At 43.3% G+C, this 15,523-nt stretch overlaps 1 long non-coding RNA gene across 2 annotated transcripts in view; it reads left to right on the top strand.

The window, feature by feature from the left end:
• LOC111775900 (uncharacterized) overlaps positions 1 to 15,523 on the top strand; it is a 63,601-nt gene that overhangs the window by 30,747 nt on the left and 17,331 nt on the right. For both annotated transcript variants that reach the window (XR_002811878.2, XR_002811877.2), the window contains exon 2: positions 14,195 to 14,326. This is a non-coding gene — a long non-coding RNA (uncharacterized lncRNA). The remainder of the gene's footprint in view (positions 1 to 14,194; positions 14,327 to 15,523) is intronic.

Raw genomic sequence — 15,523 nt, 5'->3', positions numbered from 1 at the left:
TGGCCCTGGGGTGGCTCAGCGATGACTCAGGGAGGCCTCGGGGTGTCCTGAGGTCTGAGCACGGGCTGCAGAGTTGGGGATCCCGTGGGAGGTGTGGGGTCCTCCCCCTAAGGCTCCTCCCCTAGGCGGGAGTGGGGGGCAGCGTGGGACTGCCCCTCAGCACCTGCCCACAGCCCGGGGTGCTCTGGAGGGGGCCTCACATGGTGAATGCAACCACTCTCCGGGAAGGCCAATTTCCCCTCCTCTGGGGACAGAGTGGCCGGGTGCGCCATCTGGATGACGAGTGCAAAGGGCCGGTGTCCTCTCCAGCGCCATTTGACGTGAGAAGTATGACAGAAGGAAAGCCAAGTGGGAAGAGACAGCGGTCTTAACCAATGGTCCTTAATACATGACCACGTGAACTCACTTCTAGGGCCCCTCTGAGGAAGGGGCGCAGGCGTGTGCGCACACGTGCGTGTGTGTGTGTGTGTGTGTCGGGGGTTCCTGAAGTTTCCTTAGCTTCAGGGTAAGTCTGGCTGTGGTGCCCAACACTGTACATGATGTCCTTGCACCGTCACAATATTCCTATGAGGTAAATACTCTTCTTTCTCCATTTTCCAGGAGACCAAGACTTGGGAAAGTTAAGAACTTGTCACACAACTAGGGTGTGGGAGGGCAGGAATTTGAACCAGGTCGCCCCGACTCCAGAGTGTGCATCTCTAGCCACCCCTCTCCCCTGCCTCCTCTTAGCCTCCAGGAGCTTATCGTTTCCCAGAGAAGCCAAGCACGTGTAAGTACTTCCCTCACTTCCTTCCAGTCTCTGCTCTATGCCACCTCATCAAAAAGAGAGGGTTAACCGGGTGAGGTAGGGAAGGACAAGTCTTCCAGACAAAAGGAGCGTGCAAAGGTCCTGGGGCTGGAAGGAGAGTGGTGAATTGGATAAGCTGAGAGAAAGCCTGCATGGGAGCACAGGGAATGAGAGAGAGCTGGTATGAGGAGGGCAGGAGCTAGGCCATGCCATTCCTCCTACGTAGAATAGTCCCCCATCCGCAATCCTGTTCTAATTTCCTCTAGTGTACTCTTCTTCTTTTTTTTTCTGGTGAGGAAGATTGGCCCTGAGCTAATATCTGTTGCCAATCTTCCCTTTATTTTCCTCCCCAAAGCCCCAGTACAGAGTTGTATATCCTAGTTGTAGGTCATTCTAGTTCTTCTATGTGGGATGCCACCACAGCATGGCTCGACGAGCAGTGTGTAGGTCCACGCCCAGGATCCAAACCAGTGACTCCCAGGCTGCTGAAGCATAGTGCACAAACCCAACCACCGGGCCATGGTGCTGGCCCCCTCTCTATTTATTTTCTTTCCCCCTCCCCGCTGCTAGAATGTGAGCTTCATGAGGGCAAGGACTTCACCTGTTTTGCTCAGGGCCGTGTGCCCAGTGCCTAGGACGCTGTCTGGCAATGTAGAAGGCATTCACTATGCATTTATTGAATTAACCAATTACACAATTAAATAGTTATCATAACTCCTGTTTTTGGTAAACGCCTGAAGAGTGGTTCAGCCAACAGGTGCTATAGTGATTAAAAGACCAAAACCTTTTCAAACCAGGGGATTATTGGAGCAGGTTTCCGAAAGGAAGTTGGCCCGTGAAGGATGGCTAAGCTAATACATATATTTAGGAGGCAGTGGTTGGGGGAGGGAGGGTATGGGTAGCGGTCCAGCAGGCTGCTTGGCATGCCTCCCAGCCTCCGCCAGCCTCCTTGGATGTGGGCCTCTGTGCTATATTCACACCTCATCTAAGTGGGTTGTGAAACGCAGGCACTGGCTACCAAGGGATGCTATGGTTTCTCCTTCCTTGGAGATCTGTAAAAATAGGAATAAGCGATCAACTGTCCTAAATTCTGGAGGAAGGGAAGCGCTGGCATGGTTGGCTCCTGCAGTGTGTCGGGCACTTTAACCTAGTCATGTGATACAAGCATCTCAAGAACTCGTGAGGTTGGCACTATTATCATTCCCCCCATTTCGCCGATGAGGAAACTGAGGCTCGGGGAAGGTAAGTGGTTGTGCAAGTTCACGCACCTGGCACGAGATGCGTCTCTCTGACGGCAGAGCCTATGGTCTTCCCACCGCCCTCTGAGGCTCGGATCTCTCTTCCAGGCCCTCTTTTCAGGACTTGCACAATCTGTATTAGAACAGCACTTGGCACTTCATAAGGCTGACAGTAATCAGCAGACTTGTGACAATGATGGTAGCAAAAGTGGCTCCTGTCACATCACTGAATCCTATTGATCCTGGGGCAACGTTTCTCTGAGGTGGGAGGCTGGACCGCAACCTGTTCATGGCCCCCCTTCAGCGTTGCTCTAGTTACAAAGAGATGGTGGGAGTCGCGGTAGTAATTTGTTAGTCTAGGGGAATTTGGATTCAGGCAGTCCCTGAATTCCACACTGGGCACCAGTGTGGAGGGGTGGTGGCATTAGTGCATTGATGGGTTGTTACACCCCTGTGGGGAGAGAGACGTGGAAGTAAGTGTGTAAGACTTTTATAGGGAAGACGCAGACAGCGGGGAAAGTGAAACCCAGGGCTTGGAAGGTGCGTGAACTTGACCCCTTATGCATGTCGTTTGAGTAGTGGCATGGGACTTTGACATCAGACGGTCCTGGGTTCAAATCCTCACTCTGCCATTTCCTACTGGGCAGTCTGGGCCGAGTCAGATGACGCTTCCGTGTCCATCGGCGTTCTTTGCGTGCGTGCACTAGAAACCAACTGTGTCTGCCTTGGGCAGGGGGAGCTCACAGACTGGACAGAAAAGCCTCAGCCCCTGACCTCAGAAAGGGCTGATGGATGTGTCCGTCTTCCCTAGTCTGAGTGTTACTCCATGCAGGCTGAGCATTACAGGAGAGACCTGGGTCCCACGCCACCCTCTGGGCAGGGGGGCGCAGGCTTTGACTGTCGGTTTCCATCATGACCGTATCCAACGAAGGAGGGGCGTTCCCTGAAGCAGAATCGGGGCAGAAACATTGAACAGTAACTGCTGCCTCTGAGCCTCAGTTTACGCATCTATTAAATGGGGGTCATGATGCTGCCCTGCAGAGTTTCGTTCTAAGGATTGGAGTTAATATATCTAAACAGGTTTGCACAAAAAACTTCTAGGAAGCAGTAGTTATTGCTATAATGTAGTCAAATCTTTTTTATTCTTTTTGCAGATGGTCCGTGGTAACTTTTATTTGTGAATTCCAGTGTGCATCTTTTAAAGAAAAGGAACACATCCCTGCATCACTTAAATCATATCAATATCAGTGGTAACACAATTAATAATAATTCCTTTATATCATCTAATAATGTCCATATTCATATTTCTTTGGTGACTTTTAAATCCAGCCCGATGACTTGCACAGCGGGTTCTCTCTCTGGTCTCAGGGAGAATAAGCTCGTTGTAATGTTTGCGTGAGCCGCAGTTGGGAATGTACGTCTGTTACAGGAAAGAAAATTATGGACTGTATTTCAAGACTAAATAGAGGCGATGTGGGATTTCCCTCTGTTTTGGTATATTCAGGTCACCACTCCCCTTATTAGTGTCGTCTGTATTTAACACTGCCACAGTTAATAAAGTCTTTGGTGGTTAAACACGTACACTAAATCCCCTTCTACTCTGGGGTATGAGTCCAAGTCTTCCAGCACAATTCAGCAAACATTTATTGAGTGCCTACTATATGCAAGGGATTTCTCCTTATAACCACTCTCGTGGAGTTTTCGAGCTAAACTTAAGTTTTTTTTCCCCCAGTAAATTTTATACATCGGGAGCCAGATTTGGCTGTCTAAAGTGGGAGAGAAGGAGCAATCGCATTACAGAATTACTTATCTATGAATTTTAAGATCTACTAAAAGGAACCCTCCTGGGTCCTTTGGGGACAAACATTTCATAATATAAATGTTTAAAAATCTACCAAGGTTTTTTTAAAGGTTAGCCGCTTTGTTTCTTCTCGCCAAGTGATGCTTTTCCTACCAAATACAAGGGCAAGAGATTTGCGAAGAAGGGTGTTCTGCTGAATCTAGGAAACTATAGCCTTTGGGGCCCTGTTGAAGCAGAGAAAGACAGTAATTCCCAATCTGGAGTCTTCCCCAAAGACCGCTGTTTCTAGTTCCTTGAGCCAGAAATCGCTGCTGCCAAGACAGCAAAAAGAAAAAGAAAAGTTCCAAGCCAGGGTTAAAAAGGTACAAAATATAGTGTCTTATAAGACCAGATGTGAGCAACGATGTGGGGAAACGGGCCCCCTTAGACCATATGGCAGCAGGAGCATGAATAGACACAACCTTTCTGGGGGCACTTTGGAAACACGATCAAAGGCCTTAAAAATGATTGTACTTTTGGAATTGATGCCCCCCAAATAAATAGGGCTATATTCAAAGATTTATCCATAGGAATCATCATTGCAATGTTGTGTAATAGTGGAAAATTGGAAGTAATCTAAATGTCTAACCACAGGGACTGATGTAGCTTGGTTCAATAATTTATAGGCATCCTTCCATGATGGGATGCTAGTCAAGCATTGAAGTGACGTTGGAGACTGGGGCTGTCAGTCAGGGTCCGCAGGTCAGGGAATCCCTGAAATTATATGCAAAATTGTGTGTGTATGTGTGTGTGTGCATATTTTGGGTGGGTGGGAGGTTTCTTACAGATTCTCAGATAGGTACATGACACAAAAGAGTCAAAAATCACCATTGTAGAGGTCAACATCATCCTGGTCCCAAAGCCAGACAAGAATGACACAAAGAAGGAAAATTACAGGTCAATATCGCTGATGAACATAGATGGAAAAAGCTTCAACAAAATATCGGCAAACCAAATACAGAAATACTTGAAAAGGATCATACACCATGATCAAGTGGGATTTATACCAGGGACACAGGGATGGTTCAACATCTGCAAATCAATCAATGTGATACACCACATCAACAAAATGAGGAATAAAAACCACACGGTCATCTCAATAGATGCAAAGAAAGCATTTGATAAGATCCAACATCCATTTATAATAAAAACTCTCAATAAAATGGGTATAGAAGGAAAGTACCTCAACATAATAAAGGCCATATATGACAAACCCACAGCCAACAGCATACTCAGTGGTGAAAAACTGAAAGCCATCCCACTGAGAACAGGAACAAGACAAGGGTGCCCACTCTCACCACTCTTATTCAACATAGTACTGGAGGTGTTGGCCAGAGTAATTAGGCAAGAAAAAGAAATAAAAGGAATCCAAATAGGGAGTGAAGAATTGAAACTCTCGCTGTTTGCAGATGACATGATTTTATATATAAAAACCCATAAAGAATCCATCAGAAAACTATTAGAAATAATCAACAACTACAACAAAGTTGCAGGGTACAAGATCAACTTAGAAAAATCAGTTCCATTTGTATATTCTAATAACAAACTAACAGGAAGAGAACTCAAGAATGCAATCTCATTCACAATCATGACAAACAAAATAAAATATCCAGGAATAAATTTAACCAAGGAGGTGAAAGACCTATACAATGAAATCTAGAAGACATTATTGAAAGAAATGGATGATGACATAAAGAAATGGAAGATATTCCATACTCATAGATTGGAAGAATAAACATAGTTAAAATGTCCATACTACCTAAAGCAATCTACAGTTTCAGATAAAGAAGATGTGGTATATGTATACGATGGAATACTACTGAGCCATAAAAAAGGACAAAATTGTCCTATTTGCAACAACATGGGGTATGATGTTAAGTGAAATAAGCCAGACAGAGAAAGACAAACACTATATGATTTCACTCCTATGTAGAAGATAAACAAATACATGGACAAAGAGAACAGATTAGTGGTTCCAGAGGGCAAAGGGGTTGGGGATGGGCACAAGGAGTAACGGGGCACATATGTATGGTGACTGACAAATGATAATGTACAACTGTAATTTTACAATGTTAAAAACTACCATGACCTCAATAAAAAATAATCACCATTGTAGAAAATATTTAAAGTAGAAAGATGTTGACAACATCTTATTAAGTGAGAAAGGGAAGGATAAGTTAAAAGCAAATATAAGATGATCTCATTTTTGTAAAACATGTATATGCATGCGTCTGTGTGTGTGTGTATGTGTGTGTAGGAAAAACATTAAAGCTTATCCACCACAATGGTAATCATGGTTATCTCAAAATGGTAGGATTATAGGTGATATTTTCTTTTTTCTTTGTTGTATTTTCTAAAATTGTTATCCATGGCCATGTATTACTATTACAGTTTAAAAAAACAACCTTTTTTTTTAACATAAGAGTATGGACCCTGCAGCCTAGAACCACACTGCCTGGGTCCCAACTTCTCAGCTGACAGTCCTACAGTGAGTTTCTTAACTTCTCTAGGCCTTAATTTCCTCATCTGTAAAATGGAGATGATAACAGTTCCTGTCAACAGCTGTAAAACACAAGGGGTGGCACCAGGTCAGTGCTCAGTGAAGGCTGACTATTGTTAGCAAAACAAAGGTGAGGCACTGTGTTGTGCTAACGACCTTTGGAGGGACACAGACTTAGGTCTGACTAGGTTCACCACTCCTTAGCTGGTGACCCCATTGTATGAGCCTTACTTTTTCCATCTGTAAAATGGATGCAATAATATTTACCTGGCTGGGCTGATTTCAGCACTAGAGAAATACATGTGCCTAATGCAATCACATTAGGATAATACTATCACATTAGGATAACTCTAGACTCATAGAATGAGTTAGGAAGTATTCCCTCTGCTTCTATCCTTTGAGAGATTGTCTATTTCTATAATTTCTTCCTTAAATTTTTGGTAGAATTCACCGGTGAACCCATCTGGGCCTGATGCTTTCTGTTTTGAGGGGTTATTAATCACTGATTCTATTTCTTTAATATGCATACGCCTATTCAGATTGTCTATTTCTTCCTGTGTGAGTTTTGGCAGACTGTGCCTTTCAAATAATTGGTTCATTTTATCTAGGTTTTCAAATGTGTGGGCATAAAGTTGTTTATAATATTCCTTGATTATCCTCTTAATGTTCATAGGATCTGTAGTGATGTCCTATCTTTCATTTCTGATGTCAGTAATTTGCGTTCTCTCTTATTTTTGCTTAGTTACCCTGGCTAAAGGCTTATCAGTGTTATTTATATTTTCAAAGAATCAGCTTTTGTTAATTTCTCTATTGGTTTCCTGTTTTCAATTGCATTGGTTTCTGCTCTAATTTTTATTATTTCTTTTCTTCTTACTTTGGATTTAATTTGCTCTTCTTTTTCGAGTTTCCTAAGGTGGAAGTTCAGATGATTGATTTTAGATCTTTCTTTTTTTCTAAGATATGTACTCAGTGCTATAAATTTCCCTCTAAGCACTGCATTTGCTGCCTCTCACAAATTTTGATAAGTTGCATTTTCATTTTTATTTAGCTCAAAATATTTTAAAATTTCACTTGAGACTTCTTCTTTGAGTCGTGTGTTATTTAGAAGTGTGTTGTTTAATCTCCAAGTATTTGGGGATTTTCCACTTATCTTGCTGTCATTGATTTACAGTTTAATTCCATTGTGGTCTGAGAGCAGACGTTGTGTGGTTTAGCTTCTTTCCGTTTTGTTAATGTGTGTTTTATGGCCAGAATGTGATCTGCCTTGGTGAGTGTTCCATGTGAACTTGAGAAGCATGTGCATTCTCCTGTTGTTGGATGAAGTAGTCTATAGATGTCAATTACGTCCAGCTGATTGATGGTCCTATTGAGTTCAACTATGTCCTCGCTGATTCTCTGCCTGCTGGATCTGTACATTTCTGAGAGAGGGGTGTTGAAGTCTCCTACCATAATCGTGAATTCATCTATTTCTCTTTGCAGTTCTAGCACTTTTTGCCTCATACACATTAAAGATACATACATACATACATTAAGGACTGATATGTCTTCTTGGAGAATTGACCCCTTTATCATTATGTAATGCTCCTCTTCAACCCTGATAACTTTCCTTGCTCTGAAGTCTATTCTGTCTGAAACTAATATAGGTAGTCCTGTTTTCTTTTGATTAGTCTTAGCATGGTATATCTTTTTCCATCCATTTACTTTTTTTTTTTTTTCTGAGGAAGATTCGCCCTGAGCTAACAACTGTGCCAGTCTTCCTCTATTTTGTATGTGGGTTGCCACCACTGCCTGGTCACTGATGAGTGGTGTATGTCCACGCCTGGGAACTGAGCCAGGGCCGTCAAAGTGGAGCATGCCAAACTTAACCACTAGGCCACAGGGCCAGTCAACCATCCATTTACTTTTAATCTATATATGTCTTTATAATAACATGGGTTTCTTCTCAACAACATATAGTTGGGTCTTGTTTTTTGATCTACTCTGACAATCTGTCTTTTAGTTGGTTTATTTAGACCATCGATGTTTAAAGTGACTATTGATATAGTCGGATTAATATCTGCCATATCTGTTACTGTTTGCTATTCATTGCCTTTTGTTCTTTGTGCTTATTTTTGTCTTCCACTCCTTTTTTTCCTTTCACGGTTTTAATTGAGCACTTTATATGATTCCATTTTCTCTCCTTTCTTAGCATATCAGTTATACTTTTTTTTATACATTTTTTTACTCTTGTTAGTGGTTACCCTAGAGTTTGCAACATACATTTACAACTAATTCAATTCTGTTTTCAAATAACATGATACCATTGCACGGGTAGTGCAAGTACCTTATGAAAACAAAATAATCCCAATTTCCCTGTTCTGTCCTGTGTTCAGTTGCTGTCATTCCTTTCACTTACACATAAGCATGTGAGCACACATACACACACATATACATACACATAATGGAATACATTTTTGCTATTATTATTTCGAACAAACTGTTATCTGTTCAATCAATTAAGAATAAGAAAAATAAATGTTTTTATTTTATCTTCACTTGTTCCTTCTCTAATGCTCTTTCTTTCTTTCTGTAAATGTAAGCTTTTGACTGACATCATTTTCCTTCTCTCTAAAGAACTTCTTTTAATATTCCTGCAAGGCAAGTCTACTAGCAACAAACTTCCACATTTTTTGGTGTGTCTGAGAAAGCCTTTATCTCTCCTTTACTTGTGAAGTATAATTTCAAAGGGTACAGAATTCTAGGTTGGTGGGTTTTTTCTCTCAGTACTTTAAGTATTTCACTTTTCTCTCTTCTTGCTTGTGTGTTTTCTTAGGAAGTGTTGGATGTATTTCTTATCTTTGCTCCTCTACAGGTAAGGTATTTTTTCCTCTGGCTTCTTTTAAGATTTTTTTTCTTTACCTTTTATTTTCTGCATTTTGAATATAATATGCCTAGGTGTCGTTTTTTGGCATTTACCCTGCTTGGTGTCCTGGATCTGTGGTTTGGTGTCTGACATTAATTTGAGGAAATTCTCAGTCATTGTTGCTTCAAATATTTCATCTGTTCCTTTCTCTTTTTTTTCTCCTTCTGGTATTCCCATTATGTGTATATTATACCTTTTGTAGTTGTCCCACAGTTCATGGAGATTCTGTTCTATTTTTACCATTCTTTTTTCTCTTTACTTTGCAATTTTGGAAGTTTCTATTGAGACATCCTCAAGCTCAGCAATTCTTTCCTCAGCTGTGCCCAGTCTACTAATGAACCCATCAATGACATTTTTCATTTGTTACAGTGTTTTATCTCCAGCATTTTCTGATTCATTCTTAGAACTTTATCTCTCTGCTTACATTGCCCATCTGCTCTTGCACACTGTCTGCTTCATCTGTAAAGCCCTTAGCATATTAGTCATAGTTGTTGTAAATTCCCAGTCTGATAATTCCAGCATCCTTGCTATCTCTGAGTCTCGTTCTGATGCCTGTTCTGTCTCTTCAAGCTGTGTTTGGTGGGCTTTTTTTTTTTTTTTGCCTTTTAGTATGTTTTGTAATTTCTTATTGATGGCTGGACGTGATGTACTGGGTAAAAGGAACGGTAGTAAATGGGCCTTTAGTAATGGAGGGTAAAGTGCGTGGGGAGGGAAGCATTCTACAGTCCTATGATTACGCCCCATCTTTCAGTGAGCCTGCGCCTCCCAACTGTGAAATTCACAGGTGCTTTTCAGCCCCTCCTCCTTAGGTGGGACAGGATGGCTAGAGAGGGCTGGAGTTGGGTATTGCCCTTCTCCATGTTGGTTCGGCTTTGGAAAATCCCTAATAGTTTAGGCTCTGATAAAATAGTTTCTCTTGAGGGTAAGCCTTGATAAGAACAGAATGGTCTGGTGTATTTCAAAATTATCCCTTTTCCTTTAGCCATGCAGGAAGAAGGAGGGGACCTTCTCCAATGTTCACTAAGAGAACCTAGTTGAGTTTCTGGAGGTAAAACTCACAATGGTGGGGACACCCCTCAATGACTGAGTCCCCCTGGAGTTTTTAACTCTCAGACGTGTCCACACTGAGCCTCCAGCAGTTTGTCAATTACAATTTAGGTTTTCCTACCCCAGGGCGGGTTTCCATGGAGGTTTCTGCTCCTGGTCTCTGCTCTGGTCAGTTGTGACTCTATTTACTTGCTTGTCTGTCTCTCCAGATTTTGCCAGTGGTGGTTTGCCCCGAGACCTCACTTCTCTGACGGATCTCGGAAGCATTGTTGCCTTTTCAATTTGTTCAGCTTTTTGCTTGTTGTTAGGACCAAGAGGCAACTTCCAAGCTCCTTGCATGCTGGACCAGAAACTAAAAGTCTCATGTGGAATTTTGCCTTAGCCTCCTGACCGGTTTCCCTCTTCTGCCCTTGCCCACAACACAGCAGCTCAAATGAGACTTTAAAATGTCAATTAGATTCCGTTCCTTTCCTGCTCAAAACCCTCCAGTGGCTCTTCGTCTCACTCTGAGTAAAAGCCAAAGTAGTGGGCCTACTGGGCCCTGTACGTCTGCCTCATCTCCAATACTCTGCCCTGATCACCATCTTCTGTCTGACCACAAGATCTCCTCCAGCCATCCTGGCTGCCTTGGTGTTCCTTGAACTTTCAAGGTTGCTCTTACCACTGGGCCTTTGCACTTGCTGTTCCCTCTGCCTGGAATAGTCTTCCTCCAAACATTTGCATAGCCCAGTCCTTCCCTTTTTTTAGCTCTTGGTTCAAATGTCACCATCACAGTAAGGCATTCCCTGATCACCCTATAGACTATAGGAACTCTTCCCAAATCAGCCCACTGGCTTCTTTCCCTGTTTTATTTTCTCCATAGCATTTATCACTATCTGATATACCATATATTTCACTTTTTTTGTTTGTTTCTTTGTTTACTTTCTTCTCCCACTAGAATGCAAAGCCCATGAGGGCAGGGGTTTTTAATCTGTGCTGTCCACTATCGTATCATCAGTGTCTAAAGTAATACCCGGCATACAATAAGTCCTCGATGAATATTTGTCAAATGGATTATTATCATACTCACATAGATGAGGCAAGGGACGCGGCTAGAGTTCAAATTCAGGTCTTCCTGACTCAAAGCTCGTGTTCTGAACGACTCTGTTACAATGCCATTCAATTCTGTGTAGAATATTGAATATCTGATGCATTCTTCCAAATGGCTATTTCCTAAATTCCTGGCAGTTTTCTATTTCGTAGATCTCACTGGAGTTGATTTTTCTGAGTTGGTGAGAACGCTCTATGAACTGCATCCTAATATTTCCTCGAGATCATTGCATTGCAAAATAGGCTGAAGTCAGAGTCCTCGCTGCCTTACCTGCAGGCCCCCCTCTCTTTCATCTCGCTTCACTACACCTGTCTGCCAGCGAAGGCCAGAACAGCATTGCCTCCGGCCAAACGCACTCTCAGGTTAAGTAGTCGCTATCATGCGATCTGCGAAATAAACTATAAAACCCAAACACACCACTGATTGTCCCTCAACTTTGCATGTTTTACGGCTTTTCAATGCCTTCAAATACATTATCTATTTGATGCTTATAATGATGCTCGAGAGATCATTGCTTACCCCTCTGCTGAGATGAAAACACGGGTCACAATTGTGCTGGGACTAGAACTCGGGTCTTCTGACCCCAAAAGCCCAATTCCTCCTCAAACCAAGCTCCCGTCAGCTGATTGCAGTCCTGTTTATCCCCAGCTTTACTCTAAAGTTCTGCCGACGTTCATTCGCACCCAGCACCTGGAATCTTGGTGGTTGAAATGAATTGCGTAGGCAGGGTGAGACCGGCAGTGTTTTGGTCTCGTGTCGTTTTTAGCTGCCCAACATCCTACTCCCTTCTTTTGGTAACAGCTGCAAATTTCAGGTTTGGACAATTACCTCTGCTCCCCGGTTGCAGTCTTAGTTGGGCTGTCTCTCAAGGCGGCAAAGGAGAGGACATTTTACTCAAGCCAAGCCAATCAGATTCAAAGAACTGGGGTCTTAACCAGAATGGCAGAAGGACAAAATGAAGGTGTGCAAGAAGCAGTGTCCTCAGGTGGTTGCTTAGCTCCCATTGCAGGATGTCGTGGCTGTCATTGTTCCCAACTCTTCCAGCCTCATTCTCAGCAGTCTCTTGATTCTGTGAGCTGGTCCTGTCCTCCCGATATATCCCTTGCTTAGGTTAGCCAAAGTTTGTTTCCGTTGCTTGCAACCACAGGATCCTGCCTGGAGTAGGGAAGAATTATGGGACGGCCGGTGTCCTTCAGCAAGGCTGGACTCTTCTTCAAGATAAGCTGGGGTGAGTGAGTGCGCTGTGGTGTTCTCCTAGGTCGTGGATCAGTGTGTGCCGGCCTGCTGGCTTCTCACCTGGGACCTCAGGCCCTGGCATGGGTGTGGGACCTGGCAAGGCCCTCAAGCAAATGAAGGGCCAGGTTGAGGAGGATGTGAGTAGAATAGGGCTTTCGGGTACTCCTTAAGGACTTGGAGGAGAGAACAAGGAGGTTCAGGGGGTCTTAACAGAGCTGCAGGAGTTGTCTGGGCAGGAAGAATGAGACCCAAACTTGGAAAACAAGTTTTGCTTTGCTGAGAAAGTTTTGTGAAGGCCATGGCTCCCGTGTCACGTTCAAGGCCCCAATTCTCATATTCTAGATAAATGGAAAAATTATTCAGCAATGATGATGGAATGGGGAGTGGTGCTGGTACATTAAAGGGGGATTCATGGCTGCGATCCCCAACACGCAGAGAACAGAGACTTGTCTCCCGGGCGCCCCCTCCCCACTGCTGGTTGTGACACCCACCACCCACCTTCTCTGCCGTGGACAAAGTTCACTGCGTTTCCCTTGTTCACTCTCACGGGTCCGGTGTAAGTCACTCAGTTGTCCCTTCCAGGCCCTCCTTGCTATTTGGCAGGAATCCACGTGCTCTGAGAGCCCAGGCAGGCCAGGCATGGTGGCCGGCACGTTCCCGTAGGGCGTACAGGTTCTCACAGCAACTTTGTGAGGTAGGACTATTATCCCGGCTTGTAGATGAGGAAACTGAGCCACTGAGAGGTTAAACAACTTGTCTAAACTAGGTGACATAACTAATAAGTGTCAGAGCCTGCCCTGGACTGGGATTTGGCCAGTTCCAAAGCTTTTCAGGAGTCCTGCAGCTCAGCCCTAACCTGGCTGCTTTCCAGCTCTGTGACGCTTAGGTCCTGTTCAATTATCAGTAAAATAATGGTAGAGGTTGGAGGTGGAGCTGGGTTCCCATCCTGTGCTGACTTTAGTCGGTCGGTTGGTGGCCGTCAGAAGGGCCGTGCTGAGGAATATTCAGAGGTCATGCTAAGTTCATTATGAAAGAGTTCTGTGATCAATTGGTGATGTCTGAGTGAGGAGAGACGGTATGTAGGTCACTGTTAGCTATCCCTGGCCTAAGTGATCGTGACGGAATGTTGGTTGTTAAATGTTACGAGTCCTTGATTTAAACATCCTGAACTTTTAATATATAACCCATCCTGCCCATAGTCTTTCCTGTCCTCTTCCTGTTTTTCCTCTGGATACGTCCTCTCAGTTTTCTACAACTGTCCAAAACTCATCGTCTTAGATTCATTGACTCAATTGCTAGAGGATCTCCTCCACCCAAGCTAGGACACATAAATATATCTGTTACCTATTGCTGTGTAGCCAACCATGCCAAAGCTTAACGGCTTAAAACAAAAGTGATTTATTTCTCACGATTCAGTGGCCTCACTGGGTAGCTCTGCCCCACGTGTTGTTGGCTGGGGTCACTCCTGTGCCCACATTCAGTTGAGAACTTGACTGGGGCACCTCGGTTCTCCACAGGTGGCCTTGTGCATCTCCGTGTGGTCTCTTTCTCCAGCAGGATAGCCTGGATCTTCTTCCCACGTGGCAGCTGGGTCCCAGGAAGGACATTCTGAGAGATCAAGCCCTGATGTATACGCACTTCTCAAGCCTCTGCTTGAGTCGCACTTGCCGATGACTAAGGCCCTGGGTAAGTACAGAGTCGGCGTGGCATTCCAGGGGAAGGTAATACACAGGGGCTGAAATACCAGGAGATACGGGTCTTTGGAAGCTGCCCACGTAACGATCTATCATAATAAGCAGTTCCAAATATTCTCAAGAATTCCTACGATGCGTTCAAGTGATCATGAAGCACTTATTGATGAACTAGGTGCTAAGTTATAAGACAGGGCCCTGAGTTTGTGGCATTTCCAGTTCAGTAGCTACATAAAACAGACTCTGCAAGAGAAAGCAATAGAAGCTGGTGGGAGTGGATTCCAACATACAGTCGTATGTTCCAAAATTTTACTGTGGACCAATTGCTTGGAATATTTTTTACATAAACAAAATGGCTGGGCCACAAAACCTGTTTACCCCGTAATATAGATAAATTGTCATAGGGTGTCCTAAACTTCACACATTTGTGCATCAGGTTTATGGTTTCTCCCATCGACATGTTCACTGGAACAGTTACTTAACATTTTCCTTTGATTCAATTTACTTTTAAGACTTTTTATTTTTAAATAAAATTTTATATCACTGCTGTAAAAGCAAAATCAGTGTCATTTGCCACAAATATGAGTAATATAAATAAATAACATATTAATATAAATAGATGTAAATTCAGCTAAAATGAAAAATAGTGAGCACAGCGAATGCCGGCAAGGACGTGGAGAAACTGGATCACTTATACATTGCTGGGGCAAATGTGCAATGGTAGAGGCACTCTGGAAGGCAGTTGGCCAGTTCCTCTCAACACTGAAAATGGACTTATTGTACAACCCAGCAATTACATTCTTGGGCACTTATTGCAGGAAAAAGGAAGACATTTTTATGCAGGAATTTGAAATTTGCATGTGAATATTCATAGCAACTTTATTTGTAATAGCCAAAAGCTGGAAACTACCCACATGTCCTTCAATAGGTTAAACTATTTGTGGTACGTCCATACCATGGAATACTACTCAGCAGTAAAAAGGAATGAATTGATAGGCACAACTTGGATGAGCCTGATGGAAATTATGCTGAGTAAAAACACCAATCCCAAAAGGTTATGCCCTGTATGATTCCATTGATATAACATTTTTGAAAAGACAATTTTTTTTTTTTTGGTGAGGAAGATTGGCCTTGAGTTAACATCTGTGCCAATCTTCCTCTATTTTGTATGTGGGGCACAGTCACAGCATGG

The sequence above is a fragment of the Equus caballus genome, chromosome 12 (assembly GCF_041296265.1).
Source record: "Equus caballus isolate H_3958 breed thoroughbred chromosome 12, TB-T2T, whole genome shotgun sequence".
In the NCBI taxonomy this organism is placed as follows: Eukaryota; Metazoa; Chordata; class Mammalia; order Perissodactyla; family Equidae; genus Equus; species Equus caballus.
The sequence above is the reverse complement of the archived record's forward strand: the minus strand, read 5'-3'. Positions and strand labels throughout refer to the sequence as shown.